Raw genomic sequence first — 14,384 nt, forward strand, 5'->3', positions numbered from 1 at the left:
TTGTCCCTGTCGTGGTGGCCGAGGCCTTTGGATCCCGTTCTCTGGGCCAGGCGCCCCCGTCCCTGGGTGCATTCGCCAGCTGTGTACCCTATGATTGGCTGGGCTTTTGATGTGCAGATACTACAAGTTGGTCACCAACTTGTGTACAATGGGCCTGTTCTGGTTCATGTGAAAATCAACATCCTTTTTTGTGTTCCCGGGTGACAGGATGCTACAATACTATTAGCATTTGCAAAGAGTGTGCGCTGTCCAAGGGTGTAACCACAGATCGTGTGCTGCTCAGTTTGTGTTTCTCTATTATGTGAGAGACACAAAGAAGCTGAAGGCTGGCAAAGGCCTGTCAGATCTTGTAATGTAGCGCTCGACCCCCAAACTCCACTTGGCCTCCGAGGGGCTCTTGTTCCTGGTCCCACCCCTTCCCCTGAATGGGCTCTGAGGTAGGTAAATGAATTCAGGGGCCTGGTGGGCGGGGGATTCCTTTCTGACCTCATTCCTGTACCATTTGTTTGCCGGCTTGTAGGGGGAGAGGAGGACATTTTGGAATCCTTTGTGTCAAATCATTTTCTTGCAGGTTGGGGAGTTAATGGTAACTTTGTCTGAAGCCACCGGAGCAGAAAGCCTCCACAGCCGAGGCGTGGCCTGCTCAACCTCAAAACTACAAGATGCGAATGTGGAAATAGGGAAGTTTCCAGAGCAGATGGATACATGGCACGTCTGGGTGTTGAGCATCTGGTGGTGGCAGCTTCCATCTTCCCGAGTATAGAGAACGGTACTTCTCCCTTTAAAAAAACAGCTCCTCTTTCTGAGCTGCCATGCCTTTTATACCAGTGCCTATACTTTGGATAATATTTTGTGCAATTAGTTAGATATATTCGGAAACGTTTTTTTTTTAAATAGGGCTGCACTTGCGGCATATGGAAGTTCCCAGGCTAGGGGTCGAATTGGAGCTGCAGCTGCCAGCCTACACCACAGCCACAGCAACACCAGATCTGAACTGCAGCTGCCAGCCTACACCACAGCTCATGGCAGTGCCCGATCCCTGACCCACTGCTCAAAGCCAGGGATGGAAACTGCATCCTCATGAATACTAGTCAGATTTGTTTCCACTGAGAGAACTCCCTATTCAGAAACATTTTAAAAACCTTCTACCATCTAGCTAACTTGAGAGAGAATGGTGTGATTTCTAGAGGAGTTAGATCATTTTTTTACCCTCAGACTTTGCTTATCTAGCTTTATAACTTGAGAACAACAATAGTTCTTAAACAAGAGAGAGAGAAACCTGGAGAGAAGAAGCAATTTCTTCCATGAGTTGTTGTGCTAGAACCCTTGCGTTCAGGTTCCCAGGTAAATGTTCTTTCTATTCCTTGAAGACTTAAATCAGGGACCACAAGTATAGGGCCTCCAAAGCCAGACATTTTGTGAAAGAAGTTGGGGACCCGGATAGTCCTGTGAAACCTACCTTTTAAATGTTAGCAGCTAATTTGAAGAATTTTAAACAGTGTGAGTCAGCCAGAAACATCCATACCACACTGCTCACTCATGAGTCACCATCTGAAACTTCAGGTTTAAACAGCAACTTTCTGCTCACCTCTGGCCTCCATGGATTTGAGTAACAGTACTACTGAGGCTTCTAAAAATAATATGCTTTCTGGTCATTTGTAGAGATGCATAGGATTTTAACCTTCATTAAGCTGCATAGAGTTCTAGCTTCATTTACGGTGAGGCCGGACTGAAGGGAGCATCTCACTTATTAAGTGCCAATTGCCAGACCCTTATTGAATGAGGCCAGGGATTGAACCCTCCACCTCATGGATACCAGTCAGATTCTTTCCGCTGTGCCACAGCGGGACCTTCAAAAGCCTTTTGTTCTAAACAGCAACTTTTCCAACTTCTGAAAGTCACACTGGTGAACCTCAGCTGGGGAAAATGGCACTTATGCCAGTTTTTCACATTTTAAGTGAATTTAGAGTATTCTGAATGCATTTTTGTTTGGCCATGCCCTCAACACGGAAAGTTCCCGGGCCGGGGATCAAACCCAAGCCACAGCAGCCGCCCAAGCCACTACAGTGACGCTGTCTCCTTAACCTGCTGTGCCACCAGAGAACTCCAGGGCATATTTATTTTTAAGGCTTGCTGAGGAAGAGGCAGCCCAGAATCTTGGTCATTATTTTGTCTTTTTGCCTGGTCTAGGGCTGCTCCCGCGGCATATGGAGGGTCCCAGGCTAGGGGTCTAATTGGAGCTGTAGCCACTGGCCTACACCACAGTCACAGCAACGCAGGATCCGAGCCGTGTCTGCAACCTACACCACAGCTCAGGGCAACGCCGGATCCTTTACCCACTGAGCAAGACCAGGGAGTGAACCCGAATTGGTCATTATTTTGTATTTATTGCACAGCTTGAATAAAATCATCTCACTCAGTAAAGAAGTGTCTGCTGTCAAGTGTGTGTATCCTGGATTTGTAACCAACAATTCATCACTGGTTCCAGAAAAAGAAATCCATTGGGAGAAATTTTACCAAGAAGAAGGCCACTGCTGAGAAGAGAAAGGCCATGACAAGTGTGCACACACAGGGTTTGCCCCTGTGTATACATCTGTAGATGGGCAAAGGCAGAGCCCAGCCATGAAGACAAAGAGCTCTGCTCCTAATCATGCTGTCTGCCCACATGACAAGTGACCTTATTAGAGCCACTTCCTCCTCCAGAATGGTCCCAGAGGTCTTTTCCAGCCCAGCTGGCCCATGAGTTGCTGCCGTCTCTTGCAGTTGGCATCTAGAGATGTTCTCTCAAAGTCAAAGGATAATGTCTCCCAGTCCAGGTAAGTCAGGCAGGACAGATTGTATTCTCTTTTAAGTGAAAAGCATCATACGTGACTCCAAACCAAGGACAAGGTGTTTTTCTCCTAAATCTTTCTAAATAATGATATGAACACTTATTGAGGGATTATTATGTGTCAGATCCTGTTGTAAGTACTTAGAGCTCCATGCATGCTCTTGGCTTCTACAACCCTGACAGATCGGTCCTGCTATTTTCCCCTTTTACAGATGGAAAAAGGAAATAGAGAAGTTACCGGGTGGCCTAGCGGTTAAGGACCCAGAGTTATCACTGCAGCAGCTCAGGTTGCGGTGGTGGTGCCAGTTTGATCTCTGGCCCGGGAACTTCCACATGCCATGGGCTTGCTCCCTGCCTCCCCCCCAAAAAATAGAGTCTCTGAGCTGTTCAAATTGCCAGAGTTTGCTTCCATCATAGTGGCAAAGCTGGGATTTCCACTCTGACAACCTGGCTCCTTGTCTGAGCACAAAACGCTCTCACGGTACCGTGAACTGTTTCTCCACTAGAAATGGCTTGTGACGTTTAGGAGGAAGCCTGGGGGAAAAGGTGCTGCTGGCAAAGGAGGTCAGAGACGTTTTCTCAGAAGGCAGGCATTTGGAAGCTATAGGTAAGAGAGTTCTTGCTTTGTTGGGAATATTTGCAAATAGAATGTTTTTGTTTCTAGGGATAACTGGCGCGGCTCACCACACCCAAGTCCTTGGGAACCAGGCAGCCCGGTCTTAGGATGCCCTGACTGCCGGGTGGCTCCTCCTGGGGGAAGGGCAAAAGCTGAGTATGCTTGGGAACAAGGCAGGGAAAAGCCCTGAAACCAAGGTTTTTGTTTTTGTTTTCCTTTATGACCGCATCTGCAGCATATGGAGGTTCTCAGGCTAGGGGTCTAATTGGAGCTACAGCTGCGATCTACGCTGCAGTTTGCAGCAATGCCGTGATCCTTAATCCGATGAGCGAGGCTAACGGATCAAACCTACATCCTCACAGAGAAAATGTTGGGTCCTTAACCCACTGAGCCAAAATAGGAACTCCTCCAAGTCAGCTTTTAAAGAGACTATGGGGAGTTCCCATTGTGGCTCAGTGGTAATGAACCCAGCTTGTATCCATGAGGATGTGGGTTCGATCCCTGGCCCCCTGCTCTGTGGGTTAAGGATCCGATGTTGCGGTGAGCTGCGGTGTAGATCGAAGATGTGGCTCAGATCCAGCATTGCTGTGGCTCTGGTGTAGGCCGGTGGCCACAGCTCCGATTCAACCCCTAGCCTGGGAACCTCCATATGCCGCAGGAGCGGCCCAAGAAATAGCAAAAAAAAGACAATAAAATAAAATAAAAAATAAATAAAAAATAAGGAGACTATGGATTGGCTGCCTGGGAGGGTGGAGTATGAGCTGTGTGAATCCTTCTGTTCATGGCAGGCAGCAAAGGGACTGGCTCAATTTCTACTTCTAGCTCTGCCACCAGGCCATGCTTTAGCACGTGGGTAGGAGGCAACTCGGCTTTTTTGGCATCTTCAAGTATTGCATATTGTTAGGTTTGCCGAGGGAGGAGCGTCCAAGGCCAAGTCAGAAAAGCAGGAGAGACTTCTTAGGACATTGGAGACGGATGGGCTGAGCCTCGAGATGGCATCAGCGACGACTGCGAGGAGGCATCTGCTTATGAAGGGCGGCTGGTGGGAGAAACATGGCGGGACCAGTATCAGGGGAGGAGAGCGGCAAAGGAATGTGTGTCTCTTCTCCATGTCTCACTTCTGGGTACGTGTCGTGTCGTAACCACCCTGCCCAGGGAGGAGTCAATCCTTGGTCAGCGTGCTTCCCGAGCGACCTTCCTTATGTCCTTGTCCATGTTGCACAACCCTAACAGTCACATCCGCCATCCCCCTCAGAACCTAGTATGGTGGCTTGCACTAGCTGTTTTTACATTTTTCTTTTTTTTTTTTTTTTTTTTTTTTTTTTTTGTCTTTTTGCCATTTCTTGGACCGCTCCTGAGATATATGAACGTTCCCAGGCTAGGGGTCGAATCGGAGCTGTAGCTGCCGGCCTGTATCAGAGCCACGGCAACGTGGGATCGATCCTTAAGCCATTGAGCAAGGCCAGGGATCGAGCCCTCAACCTCATGGTTCCTAGTTGGAGTCATTAACCACTGCGCCACGACGGGAACTCCCCTTCATCCTCATTTTTAGACCACCACTTTATTTACTTTATAAAAAAATTTTTTTTTGGCCTCACTTGCAGTATGTAGAAGTTCCCAGGCTGGGGATTGAATCCCAGCCACCTGAGCTGCTTTAGTGACAATGCCAGATCCTTAACTCGCTGTGACACCAGGGAACTCACTCTATACCACCATTTTAACATGCTGTCCTCTGGGTCCTCTGGATATGGTTATCTGGGAAAAAAGGCAAATGCAGTTTGAAAATGTCCTTGGATCCCAGGATCTACAAACAAAGCAATATCTTCCATAAGCCCTGTCTATCTGTGAACGATGCACTGTCTCTCCTTTCGTTCTTAGCCAAGCTCCTTGGAAGAGAGATCATCCCACATTCATTCTTGGGCTTACTCCAAGTTGGCATTTTCTTGACCACTTGAGCCCACCTCCTCCTCCACATCCTGGAGCCTCAGTCACTGCCCCTCACTGAAGCCCCCTGTAACCTCCATGCTGCCAATTCCCCCAAATGCTTCTACACTTATTTTGCTTGATCCATTAAGGCCATTTAACACTTCATGACATCTATTCTCTCTCTTTCTCTCAATTCTTATTTCTTTGACTCCTGTACTTGTGTGGCCCCACTTTGTCCTGGTTTTCCTTCTAATCACGAGACAGCTGCTGATTTCAGGACTGGTTGCAGATGCTCTCTCAGCATCTCCTGTCTCAGTCCCACATTCCTTTGGCTGATCAACCCCAGCCATATCTGCTTGCGACTCTCAGCTCTCTGGCTCCACCCTGTTCCTCTCTCCATGCTCCAAACCCCAGCTCTGACTATCAACTTACATCTCCCCCAGAAGTCTTAACGCTCACCCTGTCCAAAACACAACCACCCCTTTCTCCCTTACACATGCCCCTTCTTCAGGTTTCACTGCTTTGGGGACAGGCCCTGTGATAGCTGCACAAGACAGATACCTAGGGCTCTCCCTGTCCCTGATACAAACAGCAAACACAGTCACCAATTTCTACAGTTTTTATCTTAATATCTTTTGTGCACATTCTCCTGTCTCCACACATGATGGTCCACATGGCTCACCTCTGTTACTGCCACATGCCTTCATTTTCATCTCTCTTTTCCTTTTTTTTTTTTTTTTTTGTCTTTTTGTCTTTCTAGGGCTGTACCCGCAGCATATAGAAGTCCCCAGACTAGGGATCCAATCGGAGCTTTAGCCACCGGCCTACGCCAGAGCCACAGCAACGCAGGATCCTTAACCCACTGAGCGAGGCCAGGGATCCAATAGGTCACAATGGGAATTCCACTCATTCAATCTTTAAAATGTATCTGTGTAGTAGATTAGATCATCATTGTGATGAAATAAGTAGAATTCTGTTATTGGCTTGTTTTAAGCATTTATCCAAACTTAGTCAAATAATTTGATTCTAGGACTAAATTTCCGAAATGATTGTTTCTGCAGCATAGGATGCATTTCTAATGCCTTTGGCTCTCAGAGTTGTACTCAAAATATAACACATTTTTCTGAGGGAAATCCTTGCCGTTTTGGGGGGGGAGGGGATTGCATCTGGAATCCCTCCTAGAGTAGCTGTCATCTTAGATGGCAAGTCTTCCTCTCCTACAGCATTTGATAAAGGTGGTCTGTGGACCCCGGAGCCCTAAAGATCCTGTCAGTGGCCACAAGGTCAGCATGATTTATAGTAACACTAATATTTTACTCTCTTTTCATGATGTTGTCATCTTCACCACCATATGCTCACAGTTAAAAAAAAAAAAAAAGCTAGCCTCACTAAAGAATGGCTTGATGAAACAATGAAAATTATTCATTTATTCTATTAATTTGTATTGTTACATTATTAATAGGTTATATTGATTTGAATTTTTTTTAAATTTCAGCTCTTAAGTACATAGCTTTTTAATAGTCTATGTGACAAGTTAGAAGGGTCACATAAAACCCTTTGTAACCCAAAATGTGATGGTCATTGCTTTATGACCCAAACTATCGTTTTTTTTTTTCAAAAAACACCATTTTGCTTAAAAGAAGAACTAATAAGCTCTGGTGACTCAAACTGAGTCAGAAAGCAGACATTTTCTCCAAACTAAGAGTGAAACTGCCACTTCAAGAAAAACACTCCTGGAACCTCCATACACCACGGGTGTGGCCCTTAAAAAAAAAAGACAAAAAAGTAAAGTGAAAAGAAAAGAAAATATTTGCAGCACTGCAGTTCCCAGGAGAATGATCCCTTGGTTTCTTAGCCTGAATTTCAGTAACTATTTTAAACACAATGGCAAGTGTTAGAAGTCTAGGGAATGGCTGTGACCACTCGTGTGTGTGCTGTAATTTAAACCTTTTTTTTTTTTTTTTTTTTTTTTTTTGTCTTTTTAGGACCACACCCGCAGCATATGAAGCTTCCCAGGATAGGGGTGGAATCAAAGCTATAGCCTCTGGCCTACACCACAGCCACAGCCATTCCAGATCTGAGCCTTGCCTGCAATCTACAGCATAGCTCGCAGCAATGCCAGATCCTTAACCTGAGCAAGGCCAGGGATTGAATCTGCATCCTCATGGATACTAGTCAGATTCATTTCTGCTGAGCCACGATGGGAACTCCCTAAACCATTTTACTTTATTTTTTTCTTTTTTTACCTGCATACGGAATCTCTAGGCCAGGGATCAGATCCGAGCCACAGCTGCAGCAACACTGGATTCTTTAACCCACTGTGCTGGGCCCGGGATCGAACCTACATCCAGGTGCTGCAGCAATGCCACCAATCCCATTGTGCCACAGCAGGAACTCCCAGGTTAAACCATTTTAAAGCACAACTTAAGGAAACTGTTACATAAGGGATGACATTTTTAATGTGGTCCATGGTGGCTTTTTGAGAACTTACACTTTGTAGTGGGCTGTCTCAGGCCTCAGTATTAGGGAGAACTGTGCTTCCCCTGAGCAACTGGTCTGCTCCAACCTTCCGTCAAGCACTTTCCTCTCTTTTCTTTGGCTGCTGGGAAGCCTGAAACTAAATTCTCTACTTAGCCTTGCTCACATATGGAAACTTACATTTTCAAGTCTTCCAAGTAGTAAACTTGACCCTGACTCAATTTCATTTTACTACTCCCCCTGCCTTCCCTCTTTTTAGGGCTGCACCTGCAGCATATGGAAATTCCCAGGCTAGCAGTTGAAAGAGAGATGCAGCTGCAACCTACACCACAACTACAGCAATGCTGGATCTAAGCTGCATCCACAACCTAGGCAGAAGCTCACGGCAGCGCCGCTGAAAACTTAACTCACTGAGCAAGGCCAAGGATCAAACCCGCATCCCCATGGATACTATTTGGGTTCTTAACTCACCGAGCCCATATTGATCTTTGATTTCTTCATCTGAATTTCCATGAGTATTTCCAAAACTACCTCCAATCCCTTTGCCAAACAGGGTAAAGTGTAAACATAAATGCTGCAGCTGCCTAGGATGCAGGAAGATTGTTCTCCTCTGGGTACTAAACGCAACTCCTCTCTGAGTCCCAGGTTGCGTGTCTGTAACATCTCTGTTGTTCTTTCTTTCACCCTTCTATAACATAGGGACATGGATTCGCAATGGAAAGCAGCCTAGCCAGGCCTGGTGAGAATCAAGAGAAGCCAGCTGGGACCCAGAGGCTGTGGAGCAGAGAGGCAGAGAGGCACAGAGGAGGCTGCGCACAGGGCGGGAGGAGGGCAGCAAGTCCCCAGGCAGCCAGGAGGAATCTGCTTCTCTAATGAAAGGGCCCTTCTTTCCAGGGGATTATAAGAATATTCATGACCCTTGAGACCAGCAGGTGAGGCCCAGCCATCCCTACTCATCCTTTGGGCAAATAGTCCCCAGAGGAGAAAGGAACAGTGGGAGTTGGGAGATCTTGCCGCTTCTCTTGGGCCCCAGGCCCCCTGTATTTTCTGGGGGTGGGGGAAGGAGGGGGCCCTTGTCCTGGGGTGAAGCAGGGACTGTGTCTTTCATTTCTAAAGAGCAGGCAGCAAGGCCGAGGCACAAGTCCCGTGACATGACTTGAGACACAAAATGGTATCTTAGCATCGAAGACCCCTTTTGACGACAAGAAGAAAAGCCCTTTTCTTCCCAGCCCGGATTAGGCGCAGAGGGAATTCTCTGGAACATGTGTGCATTGTTTCGTGGAGGGCAGCCAGGCTGGCCCGGGGCTCGCCTCCCAAAGTCAGCCCGAGGAAGCTTGTTCCCCGTGTAATTAAAAGGGAAGAGAAACAGCAGGGCGTCTTGTTCCGCTGCTGCCCACCAAAGTGGGGACCCTGGGGGGATGGTGTGGCCCAGGAAATTGGCTAAATTAATGGTTACTGGAGGCCTCATGGAATGTGTGGGCCCTGGAGGCAGAAAGAGAGGGCAGGGCATGGAGTTTCATCAGAGCTCTTCTGCGAAAATGGGGAAAAGAGAACCCCTCTCAGACAACAGAGAGGGCCAAGCTTCTTGCCACCTGACCGGACAGCAAGCTGCCCCAGGGACAGGGCACCTGCAGCGAGGGGTCAGGCCCTTGTGGAGAGCAGAGCCCCAGGGCGGTGTTTCCAGGCCCTCGTTTGTCCAGCTGATGCGGGCTGGCCCCTCGCTTTCTCCCGCTGACAGCAAGGCGGGGGCCTGGAGGTCATAGGTCCCGGCCGGGTGCTGAGGCCTGGCTCTCACAAAGGGAGCAGGGCTTCCCCTGGCAACGCAGGTTTCTGGAAAGTGGTCCCTCTTATCTGTCAGTGGTCAAGTGTCTCACTCAGAAATGATTGGGAGCAGTAAAACCTGGAGGCTAACACGTTTGGTATTTTTCGAGTTTAACCAAGTTAGGGGGAAAAGAAATTCTTTTTCCAAAAAAAAGAAAACTTCCTGGAGTTCCCATTGTGGCTCAGTGGAAACAAACCCAACTAGTACCCATGAGGATGCAGGTTCGATCCCTGGCCTCGCTCAGTGGGTTAAGGATCCAGCATTGCCATGAGCTGTGGTGTAGGTAGAAGACGTGCCTCAAATCTGGCGTTGCTGTGGCTGTGGTGTAGCCTGGCAGCTGCAGTTCCTATTAGACGCCTAGCCTGGGAACCTCCACATGCTGCAGGTGTGGCCCTAGAAAGACAAAACAAAAACAAAAAACAAAAACAAAAACCTCCTCAGGAAAAACTTTCCAAGGCCACATTCCTGAAACGTCTACAAGTTCAAGGTATGAACTTTATGCTTCATTTTCCCTGCCCTCTCTGCAAATCTTGCAGGTTGGATGCTAGAGGGCTTGAAAATTCGTGACTCCTGACTCCCAGGTCTGCGGGGGAAGAAAATCATGACAACAACCAAGCAGGGTTGATTTTCCAAGATCCCGAACGTTCTGCCTTGGGCCATAGTGATGAGGGGCACCGCAATTTTCCTGGCAAGTGATGAATCTAAGTCAACTTTACAAAGGCGACCTGGCCCTTCTGGCTCCACAAATATTGAAACAAAGACTTGAGTGTGGCGACGCTGTTGACAATTACGAGATGGTGGCATTGTTGTCTTTGTCACCATGAAGTGCAGCTCGACGGAGCCTGGCCTAACACCCTGTGTACACAGAGGAGACAGGGCACTCGGAGGCCCGGGTGTTTGCTCTGCCAACACACGCAGGCGACGGCCTTCCAGCCCCTCCCAGGACCACACTGGAGGTGCCGGATACACCCGCCCTCTCCTGTGTGGAGCTGCCAACACCATGTCCGGCCCATATGCTTCCTTCCCTCTCTCTTTTCAGTTCATTTGTTTAAGAGATATTTTTACTGCAGTGTCATGTATACACGTCACCTGTCCAGCTTGAACACTGCCACCTCCTTGTCTCCATCAGGTCGAGAACCTTGAACCTTTCCAGCATCTTACAGCCCACCTGTGCTCCCTCCCAGGATCACCTCCTGCAAGGAAGTCCTATCTGGATTTCTAACATAAATTATGTTCGCCTGTTTTAAGCCTCATGCTTTTGAAACTTTTCCTTGGCATTTGAAACCACCATAGTGTATGTTTGGCCAGGAGGGCAAGGTTACAGTGCAGCACACATGCTGATCTCGGCTCTGTCCTAGCTGGGGCAAGCTCCTTCAGTGCTCTGGCATCCAGGTTGGCCCTGCTGAAGAACTGTTGGTCTGAATCTCTTGGGGTGCTTCCAGTGCCAAGGAGTGGTCCCTGGTGGGGGGGAGGGATCAGGGGGACTATGAGCTTGTGTCTATGCACAGGCTTGTTCTAAGAAGGAGGCAGACACCCTGCCGCCCTGCCTCCCTTCCATACCACCATCCAGAAACATCAGAAGACAGGTCAGTTTGGGATTCTCTCCATATCACTGGAGTACACCTGATTTGTTCCAGTCCTGAATCTTGTCCAGTCTTCTATATGAAAACCATCCCAGGCAGATGAGGAGAGGGACGCTGGAAACTTCCCTCTGCATACATTCTGCTGTATGATAGCTATCCCACTCCTTTTTGCATCCCTACAGCCTCCTCTCTCTCCCTCCCTCTCTCCCTGTCTCTCTCTCTCTGTGTGTGTGTGTGTGTGTGTGTGTGTGTGTGGTGGTGGTGGTGGTGGGATAGGGTGGGAGGGAGTGAAAAGTAGCTTACAGAAAGCAGGCCAGAGCTGGGGGTCCAACTGCTTCCTTCATATGTGAGGAACTAAACTTGAGTCTGACAACAGGTTGTAGTGAAGAAAAGTACAGCATTTATTGAAAGGCACCAAGCAAAGAGAACAGGCAGCAGGTGCTCAAAAGACCTGAATCCCCAATAGCTTTCAGGGAGGGGTTTTATTTTTTTATTTTTATTTTTTATTTTATTTTTGTCTTTTTACGGCCACACCTGTGGCATATGGAGGTTCCCAGGCTAGGGGTTGAATCAGAGCCACAGCTGTCAGCCTATACCACAGCCATGGCAACAAGGGATCTAAGCTACTGCATACCTATACCACAGCTCACAGCAATGCCGGATCCTTAACCCACTGAGCAAGGCCAGGAATCAAACCTGAATCCTCACAGATACTAATCGGGTTCATTAACCACTGAATCATGACAGGAACTCATCAGGGATGGTTTTTAAAGGCAATTAAGGATGAGGGTCACAGGGTGAATAACCAGATCATTGACATCCTTCTGATTGGTTGGTGGTGAGGTAATCAGGAGTTAACATCATCTGTCTTCTCGTTCCAGCTGGTCTGAAGTCTGCATGCTTGTGGTCTGCGGGCGGGCGTACAGTTAACTTCTTCCACCTGCTGAAGATATTAGCATCTGCAAAAGAACTCCAGGATATGGCTCAGGATATTATCTATAGCCCTTGAGGAGGAACTAAATTCCTTGACTTTGTTTTATAACTAAGCTATTATTATTTTATCTTGCTTGACTGTTTTCCTTTGTTTTTGCATTTTCTCACTTCTCTGATTAAATTTGCTCTTTGGAACTCAGAGAGACCTAGGAGGTGAAAGCTTTTCTATGAACAGGTCTGTCCCTGGGAAGGCCCTGCAGGAATGCTTGGTTTCACCAGTAGGGAAACTGGGGCCCATAAGGAGAGGGGAGTTGTCCTAGGCTGTGTGGGGAGTGTCTGGGGGCAGCTACCTCAGCCCTAGAAAGCTTTCAAAAGACTTTATTGCTAATGTCAAGAGACAAAAGAAATCACCACCACCACCCTTTTCTCCCCGAGAAAACACATATACGCAGATTCACAAGTGCACAAACAATGACCTTAGATTCATGAGAATTCTCCATTTCACCTACTTCTCCCCCACATTTCACATTAATGTCTGCCCCCTGCTCCCCACCCCCCACCAGCTATTACAGAACTTCTCATTCCATGATCACAACAACCCTGTTCTCTTTTATCATGAGCCTTACTTTACAACTGAGGACCTGGAGTCTGCATTTAAAAATGTGTTGCCCAATATTATATCCTTGGCCATGAAGCTAGCTTGGAGATGCCAGGGTCTGGAAAGGGTTTCTCTATCCCCTGCTGCCCATGTGGGAAGGGGCAGGGCCTTTGGATCTCCTGTAGAATTGGAAACCAGAGCATGGATTCCAGCAAGCCCTGCTCTTTCTTCTGAGCACAAAAGCAGGATGTGAAATTATTAGTTCGTCAAAGAGACACTCCCACTGTCCACAGACCTCCACTGGGGACACAGATGCCCTGGAGTCTTGCTTCACTCCCCCTGAGGACATGTGCCAGCAACACCCCAGTCTTTGCCTCCAGGCCCCCCTCCTCCCCCCTGCCCCCCCGCCCCGAAGGCTGATGCCTGGGGCAGGGGAGGGGCACCACCCCCACCTCTGGGCATGCACCCAAGCATCCTTGGGCAGATCTGTGGAACTGGGTGGGCTTGATAGGAGCTCCTTCCAGGGGCCCCATATTCCCATCCAATCAGTTCTGACTCCTGGCCTGGGACAGAGATGAACAATACGTGTGCCCTCAGCTCAAGAGGCTCCCACAGTTTGATAGGGATTGAGCACATGAGGAAGAAAGTAATAATCCCAGATCACATACAAGAAGTAACTATAGAGAACCAGCACTGGGAAAGGGGAGATGGGCCAGAGAAAGCCCATTGACCCAGGTGGCCTTCATGGAGGAGGTGGCATATCACCTGTGATGAAGGACATCCTTCAAAAAGTGAATTGTCATCTTTCACCTTTGGTGTAATAAATCCCGAATTGTGATAACGGCTAAGAAAATTTACAGTGAATTGCTTTCATACATTTTACGCCAATCTATGTTATGAAGTCCTGAATACATTGTAATTATTTTTACTGTAAACAGGCAATTACCTCTTAAAAAATGATCTTTGAAAGGGACTTGTAATAATAAGAATGATTATACACTTGGTCCCGAAGTTACCAATCTGGTGCTCTCCAGTACTTTCCATAGATTCAGATTTCTTTTTTCTTTCTTTTTTTTTTAGGGCCTCACCAATGGCATATAAAGGTTCCCAGGCTAGGGGTCCAATTGGAGCTGTAGCCGCTGGCCTATACCACAGCCACAGCAACGCAGGATCCGAGCCACGTCTGCGACCTATATCACAGCTCACAGCAACACCTGATCCTTAACCCACTGAGCGAGGCCAGGGATTGAACCTGTGACCCCATGGATGCTAGTGAGATTCATTAACCGTTGAGCCACGACAGGAACTCCAGATTGAGATTTCCATCTCTTATCATTTTTAATGGATTTTCTTTACTGTTTCTTGTAGCGTAGGTCAACTTTCAGCTTGTTTATTTACTTATTTTACTGAATATAGTTGATTTACAATATTGTTAGTTTCAAGTTTACAGCAGTGGTTCAGCTATGTGTGTGTATGTATATATACAGTATTATATATATATATATATGTATATATTCTTTTCCATTAAAAATTATTATAAGATATTAAATATAGTTCCCTGTGCTATACACACTAGGTCTTTGTTGTTTATCTGTTTT

The sequence above is a fragment of the Sus scrofa genome, chromosome 13 (genome assembly GCF_000003025.6).
Source record: "Sus scrofa isolate TJ Tabasco breed Duroc chromosome 13, Sscrofa11.1, whole genome shotgun sequence".
In the NCBI taxonomy this organism is placed as follows: Eukaryota; Metazoa; Chordata; class Mammalia; order Artiodactyla; family Suidae; genus Sus; species Sus scrofa.